Source organism: Protopterus annectens, chromosome 1.part0 (genome assembly GCF_019279795.1).
Source record: "Protopterus annectens isolate FY-2018-M chromosome 1.part0, PAN1.0, whole genome shotgun sequence".
Taxonomy (NCBI): Eukaryota; Metazoa; Chordata; order Ceratodontiformes; family Protopteridae; genus Protopterus; species Protopterus annectens.
In genome coordinates, this window is record NC_056725.1 from 217741534 (window position 1) to 217754300 (window position 12767).

A 12767-nucleotide genomic window follows, 5' to 3' on the forward strand; every position below is an offset into this window, starting at 1 on the left:
AAGCATCGAGTTAATGAGTTGGTACATGAGTATTTTTCTCAGTTAATGGTGGGGTAGATTCAGTGAGACTATGTGATGAGTGTGGTGTGGTGCGAATGTTTACCTTCTCCACGTGACTGTCAGGGTCAGGCTTTCTTGGAGAGAGCTTTACCTCCAGTTTGACTAGATAAGTGCATCTCTCACAGGTTGTAGTGTTGGGTGGTAGGCGGAGAGGGTTGTCTGTGTACATGAGGCAATGTCTACATTACCTCAAGATGTCCAGATTCATCAGACAGACAGGAGAGAACACTGGCAGCTGACCCTTGGACATGCCTGAATATAAAACTAATTTTCCCTAGATAAGTGACGAAAGCGAGTACAAGAGCTATTTTACTCTAAGCAAGTGAGAAGTATGTACAAAACCTGTTTACCTCTAGGTAATGAGGAAGAATGAGTGCTATAGTAATTAACAGCTTAGGTAGTGCTTACAAGTTCTGAACAAATGTTGAGCATGAATAAGCAATCCAGATAGGGTCTTGGATAAGATAAACACACTGCCCCCCCAACAGGTATACAATCATATATCCATGTACACCACAGAGCCCCTGTACCCACAACTATGCAGGTACAAGCTGCACTCAGGCTGCATGGGACCTTTCCACATCCCAGGTTGTATCATACACATATGGCAAAACAAGTAGCTCTCCACTTACACATCATGTAAAACATAGCTTCATGTCAGACTGTGTACACACTGAATGGTGCACACCAACAGGTATCACAACCCACAAAGAGGGAGACACCAATGATAATGGGAAGTACTGCACTACTACCCTGCTGAGTCTGGTCTGAAAGGCCATGAACCTTGATCAAATTATTTGATGTCAGCAGTACAGATGTAGATGAAGTAAGGTTGATTTCACACTGCATATCATAACCTTGCCAGGTCATAGGACATCATCACCCATACTGTGTTCCACCTACACTCAGTATACTAGATGTACATTCCTATGTCAGAGGAGTGTTTTGCAACAAGACTGCTGGCAGAACCAACACTACAAAAGGTGTCTGAGTAATACATGCATATCACACCAGTGCCAGCTACAGTAAGACAGGGTTAATTAATTGTATTCCCCCTCATTGCAGTCCATACCACACAGGCTAACAGAAGGCATCTGCCTATTGAAGTATGCGAATGACTATGACCTAGGAGCAATAGCCGACTCAGAGTGTTGTGGACAACATACAGAGGGGGCTTTGTGGGTGAGGTGTGTGACATATGGCCACAATCTGGCAGCTACATATTACATTGTCACCCCTATGTTAATAACCCTGTACCCATGAACTACCACCTATGCAGCGGTCAACATAATGGACACTGTGTGTAAGGGATGCAGCTGGGCAGTTGTCTTTCCTGTGATAGCTACGTCACCACACCTGTCAGGTAGTCGTATATGACAACCCTAATCATACTAGAACCAATACAAAAACTATGCTGGTAAAAACATGAAAGGCAGCCCAGAAAGTCCGTAGAAACAATTTATTGAAAAGTACAATAATCTTAAGCGCTTTTCGTACACACAATGTACGAACTTCTTCAGAACTTCTGTTTTTACAACCCTAATCATGACAGGGTGCCATCCATGAATATAGAGATCATTGTCCAGCCATACACAACACTGAAGTGACCCATATCAGATCACATATTTCCTTTAAGGGGTATTGGCCATGTTCATATGGCCTACACCAGCCTTCCCATTCCCCATCTCCACTATGTAGCATGATGCATACCCTGAATAAAACCATGTCCAACCCAGTGATGTTGGACATGCTACATGTACACATCCTGATCTCAAACACATAATTCATGGACATCCAGCTTCCTAGTACTAGGATCACCACATGCTGGACAGATCCTTGTCCCATACACTTTACATAGTCCTGCAATACTATGCATTCCTGTCCAGCAAAGTTGCACATTGCCCCCCTCTCAGACATGGTGTGATGACCGCATGGTAAATGTATCATTAACCCTGTGGATCAGTTATGTGGCACTGCTCCTCCTGGCCCCAGAGACCCGCCTGTCAGCTACAGCCAGATAACCTTTCATCCCAGATTCATACATGGCCCAGGGCATATAGCCTACTAGTTGACTTTGACTGTAGATGCTATAGTTGATATATACTATTTGGCTAGCCAGTGTCCCATGTGTATCACATGTGTAACACATGTGATACATGGCAGGATGTTGAATTGCTGTACAGTGCCATGTAGATGTATATGGCAGAACACATACATGTATAACCTTCCATGAACAAGTCTGCAGGGTCACAGGTCATGCCCATTAAGGCAGTGTAAGTCTTTATATGTGACATATACACAGCATCAAGGTCGACTGCATTAATGTGGACACATCCAGCCATGTGCTGATAGGTAGGAACACCAGTACAGGCAAACAGACATGCCCACATCAAGACAGCATCCACATGGAGTATGAGCAATGTAATCAGATGACACACACACACGCATATGGTGATAATATCCACACACCATTGAGTGTCACATGTGTGTGACACAAACATGTCAGTGGTGTCAGTGTCATGTAGATTTGCAAAGACAACTATTTAATTGTAATAAATGTGATACACATGTAAGTTCAGCTGTAGCTCTGTATGTCTCTGTGAGTTACTGTGACCTGTCTCCATCATTATGTCTTCCAGGTATGCTACGTGCAAGGCTACCCCCTTATACCTGCTTGGAGGATGAGACCCTCATCCCATACCTACATGACAATCATGATATCCTGTTCAGCCATGTGCCACAGGATGCAGAGCAGTGGGATGCCCTGTGGATGGATCTTCGCAGGAGGGTTAATGATGTGGGTGGCCACAACCGCACATACCAGCAGGTGCACAGACACTGTACAGACCGCATTAGATGGGAGAAACAGCGTGCAAATGCAATCATCATGGAACAAGGTGCAACAGGTGGTGGACCACCAACCCAGCCCCCACTCACAAGTTCCGAGGAGCTACTGGCCAACCTGGGGACACCTGCAGAACAACATCCACAGGCCTTAGCCGATATTGTGGAGGTGGGTGTCTCTCAACCACCGAGCCTGGAGTTGCTTGGTAAGTCACTACTGTGCCTATAACAACTATATTCCATATAGTTGCATGCGTCACTGTACAATATGTAATGTAACATCATATGCAAGGCATGTATACACACATGCCGCATACTATAGTATGCTACTCTGTGTATGCACACATGTGCATACACCATAGTATAGTCTAACGTACTGGTGCATGTGTTAACATGCACATTGCACCCTGTAGCTATCATACAGGCATGGATAATGCTCATACTGCTGTGTTACTCCTATTTAGGTACCTCTGGCATTCCGCTGTGACAGCAGCCTGTTGCAGGTGAGACTGTTATTATTTATCAGGCATCATAATGCACAGATCTATCTGCCATGTAGCCATTTACTGCATGTACACATAATGTATGGTCCTGTCGCAATATACAGTTTCGGGCCTGCAATGCATCACAATGGCTACCCATGTGCAACACTTGCAAACTATGTGAATCACCGACATGAATCCTCACAAACTGTCTTTGCCAGATGTGCGGACAGCTGTGCATACAATGGTGGAGGTGCTGTTCATTGTAGGGACATGTACTACAGATCAGAACTACACATGTGGGGAATACAAACAGTACTACACAGTGAGCTGGCGTATGGCCAGCCCACAGGATTCACTGGTGTGGATCATAGCCCTGCTATGAATGTCACACAATGTGATGTGCTATCTTGACATGTCAATGACATCTAGTGGCCTGGCTGCAACACTGCATAACTATCCTGAAAAACATATCCCACATACCAAACAAACCACCCTTTGTCTGCATAACCCTGTCGTCAGTGGAGCATATGACATCTATGGGTGTATGTCATATGGGAAAACACAGACATGTGAAACAGATGCCCATCACAATAATTTGACCAACACATGTACACACATGGCTATGGAGGATGGCCAGAGACATGAAGCAACACACAGTAGACGTGATGTGCTTGTGTGTACACCCTGTCGTACAATGGCTACACATGGTCCAACTATGGCCTTTGTGTAATGGTTATATTGCAGATGTGGAACACTAGACATCCTATAGGCCTGTGCACATCTTGTGTAGGCGTGACATCAATCCACCACATAAGATGAGTTGAACATCTTGAGTGTGTCACGACATGACAGCAGTCACCTGTACAGTATCCATATCAGCCCACAGATACAGTACATTCCCCTTGCTGGTGTCAGACATCAATGTCATACTTGCTCCTCGTGTGTGTGTGTGTGTGTGTGTGTGTGTGTGTGTGTGTGTGTGTGTGTGTGTGTGTGTGTGTGTGTGTGTGGTACACAGATGTCATGTGGGACATGGTGTACCGACGTGTTCGCCATGTTTGGCCATAGTTGCCAGGCAGCAGCAATATGGTTGCAGATGTGTAGGGATGTCATCCGTATACCCTTCAGTGACCCATGTCACATATTCCACATCATGATTTAGTGTGTATACACCTCAGTGACATGGGTCACATTCCACATATATATGCATTGTATCTGAACACAGTCATGGCTATGAACTGTGTCTGTAACTCACACTGTATAGCAATAGAGATGCCTCATGATTCCCTGCAATAGTCATGCATATCAGCTAAATGTGCAGTATATCTCTAGTGCAGACAGACAACACTGCATTGGGACACCATTACCCCACTGTATATTTGGACACCATTGTGTTAAACATGTATGCATGTCATTGCACACATCAGCAGATCACATGTCATACTACATGTGATTGTCAAGGTCATATGCCACACATCAGGCAGGTGTACTGTTAACCTGTGCTGGTCTACATGGTGTAACACAGAGATGTATGCTAACTACTACTATGATTGTGTAATTTGCATGCCTTCTGCTATGACACATGCATACTGTTGCGTGCAACCCAGGGATGTATGATAACTATCACTATTATTGTCTGTGCTGCATGTCATCTGCCGTATCACATGCATGTTGCATGCCTTCTGTCATATCACATGCATGTTGGGTGCCATAGCGTGTGTCTGTGTGTGTGTCTGTGTGTGTGTGTCTGTGTCTATTGTATAGATTGTAATGTACAGTTCTTGTCTGCCCCTCACAGGTGATGTGGGTGCATTGCCCTCCTGTGGTCCATCTGATGTTAGTGTCCCCACAGACTCTAACAGTGATGATGAATGTATGATTGAGGCACAGGCAGAGTTGTCAGGGGCTGAATCTGTGCCATTGGTTGCCATTTCACCTATATCCTCCTCATCCCCACACACAGATCCCATGCCTACACATACCCTATCACCAGTGGCCATAGAGGAAGGACAGTTGGCGTGTGGTAGCTTGGAACAGGAAAGTGTGGGGGCTATGAAAGGTGTACCTGCACACCATGGTGTCAGCCAACTGACTGGTGGTGCCCCACATAGACACGGGGCCAGTGCTGCTCATAGGAGGACCTCTGGCCAACATGCCCCTGCAAGACAGAGTGCAGCAGCTGGTGTCACCAGACACATGTCTCAGGCTATAATGGAGGCACAGGCACATGCTGAACAGCACAACAGAGAAGATCAGAGGCTTCAGAGGGCTGCTGTCTGTTCTTTAAACAACAACATCCAGGCAATGGTAAATGCTCGACAGCAGATTGCTGAAGCTTTGGATAGATGGTTGGGTGACATGGTTGGAGTCCTTGACCATGGCATGACAATCCACGCACGTGAGCTGTCTGTGTTGGAACATCTGGTAGGAGTGAGGCGTCGGACATGTAGTCGTAGGCCTGCTACATCACCTGTTTCAGGTCTACGTGAACGAGCTACCTCACATGTCCGTTCCCGTAGTGGCGGTAATAGCAGCACTGCAGCTGGTGCTGTGCTGCCCACACCACGACACAGCAGGCCACATGCACATGGCCCTGGATGGTCCCAACAGGGACACGCTTACAGTGGACCAGTGTCATCAGACAGTACCCAATCTGCACCTCTGCCTGGTAGTGCCCGTGCAACCCCTGGCAGGCACAGGTCACATGTCCGTGGCCAAACACCGTGAACTGTAAAACCTGGCCTGTACAGTCCACAGCTGTCAACAATACCCCTGTGTATGCCAGACACATGCCAGAACTGTGTGCATACATACACATACACATCGGAAACATATGTAGGGCACCGCAACACACACATACATAACATCCACACATGCCCAATTAGATCAAAGGCCCTAACCCACACACATGATGTCATCCAATGGTGCAGTCTAGGCCTCTGGCAAACATTATCACCCTGTTCATATGATGATGCCTGTGCCACATCCCTGACATCCACACCATCGGTGCAGGGACATGGTCATATGGTCTGATGCACAGGGTGAACAGGCTAGGAAGATAAGTGTAGTTTACAATTGTTGAGTACTGTTGACAGGCAATAGACATACCAAGTACTACAGGTGTACAATGCATTTTGTACTGTTAACAGTATGTGTCTTGTGTAACAACAGTAACTGCATGTTGGTCATGATGTTCTGCTTTCCCCCTTCAGGTCTAATTGCACATGCCGGTGGATGTCAGTGTTTGCAGTTAGTGTCCCATATGTCAATGTGGACTACTCACAGGTATGTATGAATATACCAGCATGCACCATGTAGCTGCCACATAACAGTGAGAATGTCCCACATTCCAAACACGTCTGCTGATCCAAGAGCATGATAGCTGTGTATTAAGCTACTGTGGCTACAAACGTGACATCCATACTGGGTGACATCACAGGTACAGTTACATGGAGTGGTGAGGTAAGAGAGCGGTCTAGCTGATTACAAGGATAGAGGCCAGTGGGAAGTGTGATGCCTCATTGAGAAGTAGTAATACACGTTCCCATGACAAGATGCCAACACACAACTGCACCCACACATTCAGATATTGACACACATGTATTCAGTGACACAGTAACACACCCACACACTCACGGATTCACTGATACAGTAACACACACTCACACACAGTTGCTACTGTTGAGGTGAGGACCTCTGCTTATGTGCAAATCATCATTACAGTACTGTGCACCTACATGACACGCCACAGAGAATACACATGTACAGGTAGTCAGTGTGGCCTAAGATTGGGGACATCAACACGGATAGCAGACTGCATCGCCAGGATGGGGGAGGGGTCTTATCAGTTCAGTATGGTAACATACATCCTCACTCCAGGGACCAGACAGCCATACATACACACACACACACACACACACACTGTGGCATTCAGTATTGAATACACCTATGTCACGCACATACAGACACCTCACATGTGTGAGATACACGCCCCTGCCTATGTCCTGCTTTCTACATTGCAGTCTGTACAGATGTGTACACTAGTGTACAGGAGAGTGAGTAACAATTGAGATGTATTCCCCACCATACGTGACATATATGGACACACACGCAACCACACATGCCAGTACTGTGAATCAAACACCTGCCTAGCTCATGATATGTATGACAGACTTACAGCAGTATTGCACGTGTTACAAAGTGTACTGACGCTTCCTTTGGCAACAGTGCTGATATATGCACATGGGATGTCTTAACTGTTACAGGTGTCAAGCGATTTACCTTCGGTGTCACCCTGACCGCTGTCTATGTTGTGTGTTATGTCCTTCAATTAACAAAACCATTGCTTACCGGTTACACAGGTTATTGTAGGACCGCTTGTGACACACCTGTGATCTGTCCTCAGCAAACATCCATCTGCAAAGATGCCCCACCACTTAGTTATTTCCACACATCTGTCCATACCTGAGGTACAGCTTTCCATACATTCAGCATATCACCATATACAGTTGGCAATGTTGAGGCTACATTGCAACTGCATGAGGTACTAAGATACACATCACTTGAATGCATCAGCAACTGCACACGCATGGTATCTGAATACACACCACTACATGTACATGTGTATAGGTCCAACAATCCTGTCATATGGGCATGTTTGTAGGCTTTGTAATTGGTGGACATGTGTAATGACATACATGACACATGGACTGTTGTATGATATGATAGGTGTAATGCTTGACCGGTACAGAGGGAATGTTACCTCTATCAACACTGATATCACACCTTATGTACTGTTAGCATTCAGCAGCCATGGACCTACATTCCATGTGCATGTGTGTAATGGCTGTAGCCACCTGTCTGCACAAAGGACAACAACAGCTATGCTATTTACATATATGTTGTGTGTGTGTGGCATGTACATATCCAGGGCAAGTACATGTATGTCATATCCAAACATGTGGGGGTGTACTGGTGTACAGCATCATTCATCTGCTAATGCTGTAAATAACTGAGGGCCCATGGTATGTGTACAGCTGACCTGGATACAGACAGTGGTATCATTGCATTGCATAACACATAATGCAACTGTGTCAGTACATGGGTACTCTCTACAGGTGATGTAGAGCTTGGTACAGTCTACTGGTCAAGGGTCACATGGTGGTGTACTCTTATATGTCCTACAACATGTATGGATGTGTGTTGGTGGTCCGAGGGCATGGTGGTGTCTGAGGTTTACATCCTAGAATGCAGCATTTGACACTGTGTCCTGCACCTGACTCATCTGTGATGCCTTTTGTGGGGGTACCGGTCAGTACATGTGAGTGGCCTCTATGTATGTGGGGACACCACCACCTGGAGTTGTCCGTACCTGTGTTATGGCCCACATGTCTGCTTCTAAGGTATATGGTGGTAGTGCTATTGTGCACTACAGAGCCTTCAGTCAGGTATTCCTCACTGCCCGGATGTCAGTACTCCCCATTGTTAGATGTAGAGCGAGCAGTTGTGATTATGGACTCTACACATCTAGCACTAGTTAGCATAAGCATAAAATGCAGTTGTCCTCTAGGTGTCAGGGTGTTATCCTGTGTTCAGGACATTTGCCTTGGAATGGCACTATATGGGCGGAAGCAACTTGGGTATTATCCCCACTCCCTTGAATCATGGATGGATGTGATATGTGTCAAAGGCCTGTCTACTGTCAGTCATGTCATCCCAGAATGACAAACACTGGACAACCACATCCTTACAGCAGGACAACCGCAAATGGTTATAAATGAATTTTAATGAAAAAATAGAGAGAAATTTTAAGAGGGGGTCCCTGGGAGATGGCATTGGAAGAAGCCAAATTAGCATGGCAAATTCGGACAGGAGCTCATACTCTGCCAGGGCTAAATGAAGCATTGTCTATAAAATGCTTATTAAAAAAGAAAGCTTTAGCTAGGTGAAAGTGGCTTATATGCTGTCTTAGTTGAGCCTTAATGTATGCATTGCCTGTCACTATACCGATATAAATGTATAACCTTCCACTGTATGTGTATGGAATGAGGTATAGTATAGCTTAGTCTGTATAGTTTATTTTATTTCATGCACATGCATGTTCAAATGGTCTTTATTTATTATGTTCATCTTGGGCGTAAAATGGAAGTCCCAAATTATATTCGGCATTTTTTATTTTATCTTATGTTTATTGTTATTTTCTAGGATGCCACATTTTTCTAACTACAAATTTCAAGTTTAATTCTGGTTCCATCATGGTTTTCAATAATAGCCATATGGATGGTAACAATTAGTAGGTTTTTGAAGGTTGGTGTTGATGTTCTTAGTCTAACATATAGATTTTTAAATAATGTGTATTTTTAATTAAGCATACATTGCACATTGTTATGTCAAAGTATACAATAATACTGACAATTCTGATTGTTTTTATTAGTAGTCAGTATGTTGTAAGGCTGGAATTTTGACCATTATGATTATTTGTAATGGTCTGATACTGTGTTGCTTTAATTTTTAAATGCTTGCATGACATCATGAGGCTCAATGTTTTTCTTTGATAGCCTGGTTTTCAAATGTACTTTTAAAAGTGTGTTTCATGGTAAAAAGGTTTTTGTCTGAAGAAGCTGGAGAATTTTCTACCAGCGAAAGCGCTTACAATAAATTCATTTATAACCATTTGTGGTTGTTTCTTGGAGTGGACTGAGTGTCGTACCATTGGACATGTTGGGGGGTGGATTTTGTAGTTTTTCTATATGGTGTCCGTCTTATGACACATTGGCCACCTCATGAGGAGTACAGCTGTCAGTCAGCCACAGGACTATGTTGGCAAGCCATACCCCTACATCTGGCAAAAGGCCTGGTGAATGAAGTATGCAACCCTACTAGTACCCAGTATATGTCCTGCACCCATGTGCCATGCACAAACAAACTTGCCTAGGATATCCCACTATGTTGCTAGCACCATGCACAATGATGACAGATAGTAGGCATGGTTTGAATGCAGTGGCCTGCAGAGGACATGCCACCCTGTACAGTGGTACAATAGGCACATATATGCAGACATTGTGCCTTCACTATGTTCCACACTGAATGCCTGCAGCATATGTGGTGCCATCAAATGTGATCCACAGAGGCCATACATTGGTGTACACCTGTGCCCTGTATGGACCCATGCCACTGACACCATGGAATACCTGTATCATACTATCAATGCAGGTGTAGGGTCAACCTGCTCACTATAAGCAGTTTTCTTCCACACCAGGCCAGTATTGGCATATCGGGGGATAACAGGCTGTGTACACAACATGTGCCTGCCAAACCAGGTACACCTGTACATGTCACTGTACAGTATTGTGGGACATGCACATTCCAGGCAATGTCCATGTGAAGGACTATCAAACACAGACATGGCATGCATTGCAAAGCTATGGCCATACACAGTGGTAACCAGGATGTCAGGCCAGATCATGCAGTAACCATCTGTGTGGGACATTGCAGACACTACACCCCTGCACTGCACACCACTGCCGGGTGACACGATGCCAAGGATTACCCCTCAACCAGCCTTGTGCAGCCATCTTGCACAGCCAACCACTACACACCCATGAAGCAATGCATACATGCATGCCAGTACTGGCACCTTGTGTCGGTGTGTGGGTTATGATGCTCCCAACCACAGTCACTCCCAGTATAAAACTCACTGACATACCAACAAATGTCAAACACTTTCACATGCCCTAGCCCATAGAACCTCCAGATATCCCCTGTGGTGCATGTAGTCTTGTGCATTACTGCAGTGTGGCAAACTAAGTAGTTAGGTTGTGTATTTGTGGCCCTGGCAAAGAGTGTTAATGTGTGTCCATTACAGAGTGTGGCTGTGGTGACAATGGCATCCTTTCACATGGACAGCCATGTGTGCCACACCTAATGTATGTCTACTATATCTCTGTTGCAGATGATACTCACCTACACACATATATGTTCTTACAGCACAGCAACATGTTGCTTTTGTGGCACATGTAGTAATGTCATGCAGATGTAATAGTAATAAGTAGTCAGTCAGGGGTTTGACCCCTGTACTGTCAGGCATGTAGCAGTCGATGCTATGGGTTAAGTCTCCAAGCCCTTCCCTTGTGTACTTTGTCTGTCCCACCCACACACTCTCTGGTTGATGTGAAGGAGTACACCTGCTCAACAGCAGCATGTGTATTGTAAGTGATGGACATGGTCAGGTGATGGCCTCTGCACCTATTGCAGTCCTTCTCTAGCTGATTGCATGTGGAACAGCTGTGATGGTGTTCCCATAGCCATTCGCATGATAAACACAGTACACTATCTAGGGAAAACATGTTGGTATTTGGCTATGACAGTCGCTGTGAGTGGTACCTGGATATGGTGTTCTGACACAGCATCACAGATGATATCTGGATGTACCTCAAACATTATACACAGTGGGAAATAGCCTAAAGACAGGAGGGTGATGTGCCACACATGACTACAGCATGTAAGTGTAGCTGTGCTGCATTGAGACTACTGCCTGTTAAACATGTGTGTGGTAATGGCTATTCGGCATGTTTTAATACAGACATGACAGTACTCTGTTCATGAGGGACCCACATCTGTAGGGCCATCTGTGAACTGGTCAGTGTGTGCAACTATTTGTTTCCTATGTTACACACTGAACACACATTTGTGCACAGCAGAAGCATAGTGTGAGGACTGCAGACAGTACATGATGATAGGGATGTGTTACTGCCATCGCATCCCTGACTGGACATGTGTCACATGAAACAGTGGTATGACAGACACTGTTTGGGGTTCCCAGTGACAAGCCAATAATGGGCAACTGTTTATAGCTGTGGTCACACGTCTACTACACATTGTACAGATGGCATGCAGTATATATGCATGTGCTGTGCTCCCTCTGCAAATGTATGCCATCTGTTGTGTTGGTTTGATGGTGATATCTATGCATACTATTGTAGGTAATCCTGCGTGCTGTTGTCTATCACTAAGCCATATGTGGGTTTAAACTGCAACACCATAGGCTGAATGGGTTGGGAGATCCTGGCAGAACCTCCTGTCCCACTTCAGCTGACCATGGCAGTGGGCACTAGTACATCTGGGGCCCAGCCTTGGACATCAACCTCTGTTGGCTCTGCACCACCTTCTGGTGGTACCACCACTGAGGATGGAGCATGTCCCCCCTGGGAGCAGGACCAGACTGGTACATGTCTGCTGTCGTGCTGTCCCAGACGTGTTACATTAGGGGCTCCCTAAGGGGTTCCAAAGCCAGATACACAAGCTCAAGGGTGGAGTGTCACATTTACAGGGTGATGCTGCCCCTCCTGGACAGCCCCCAGCACTGCCTCCTTTGCAGCT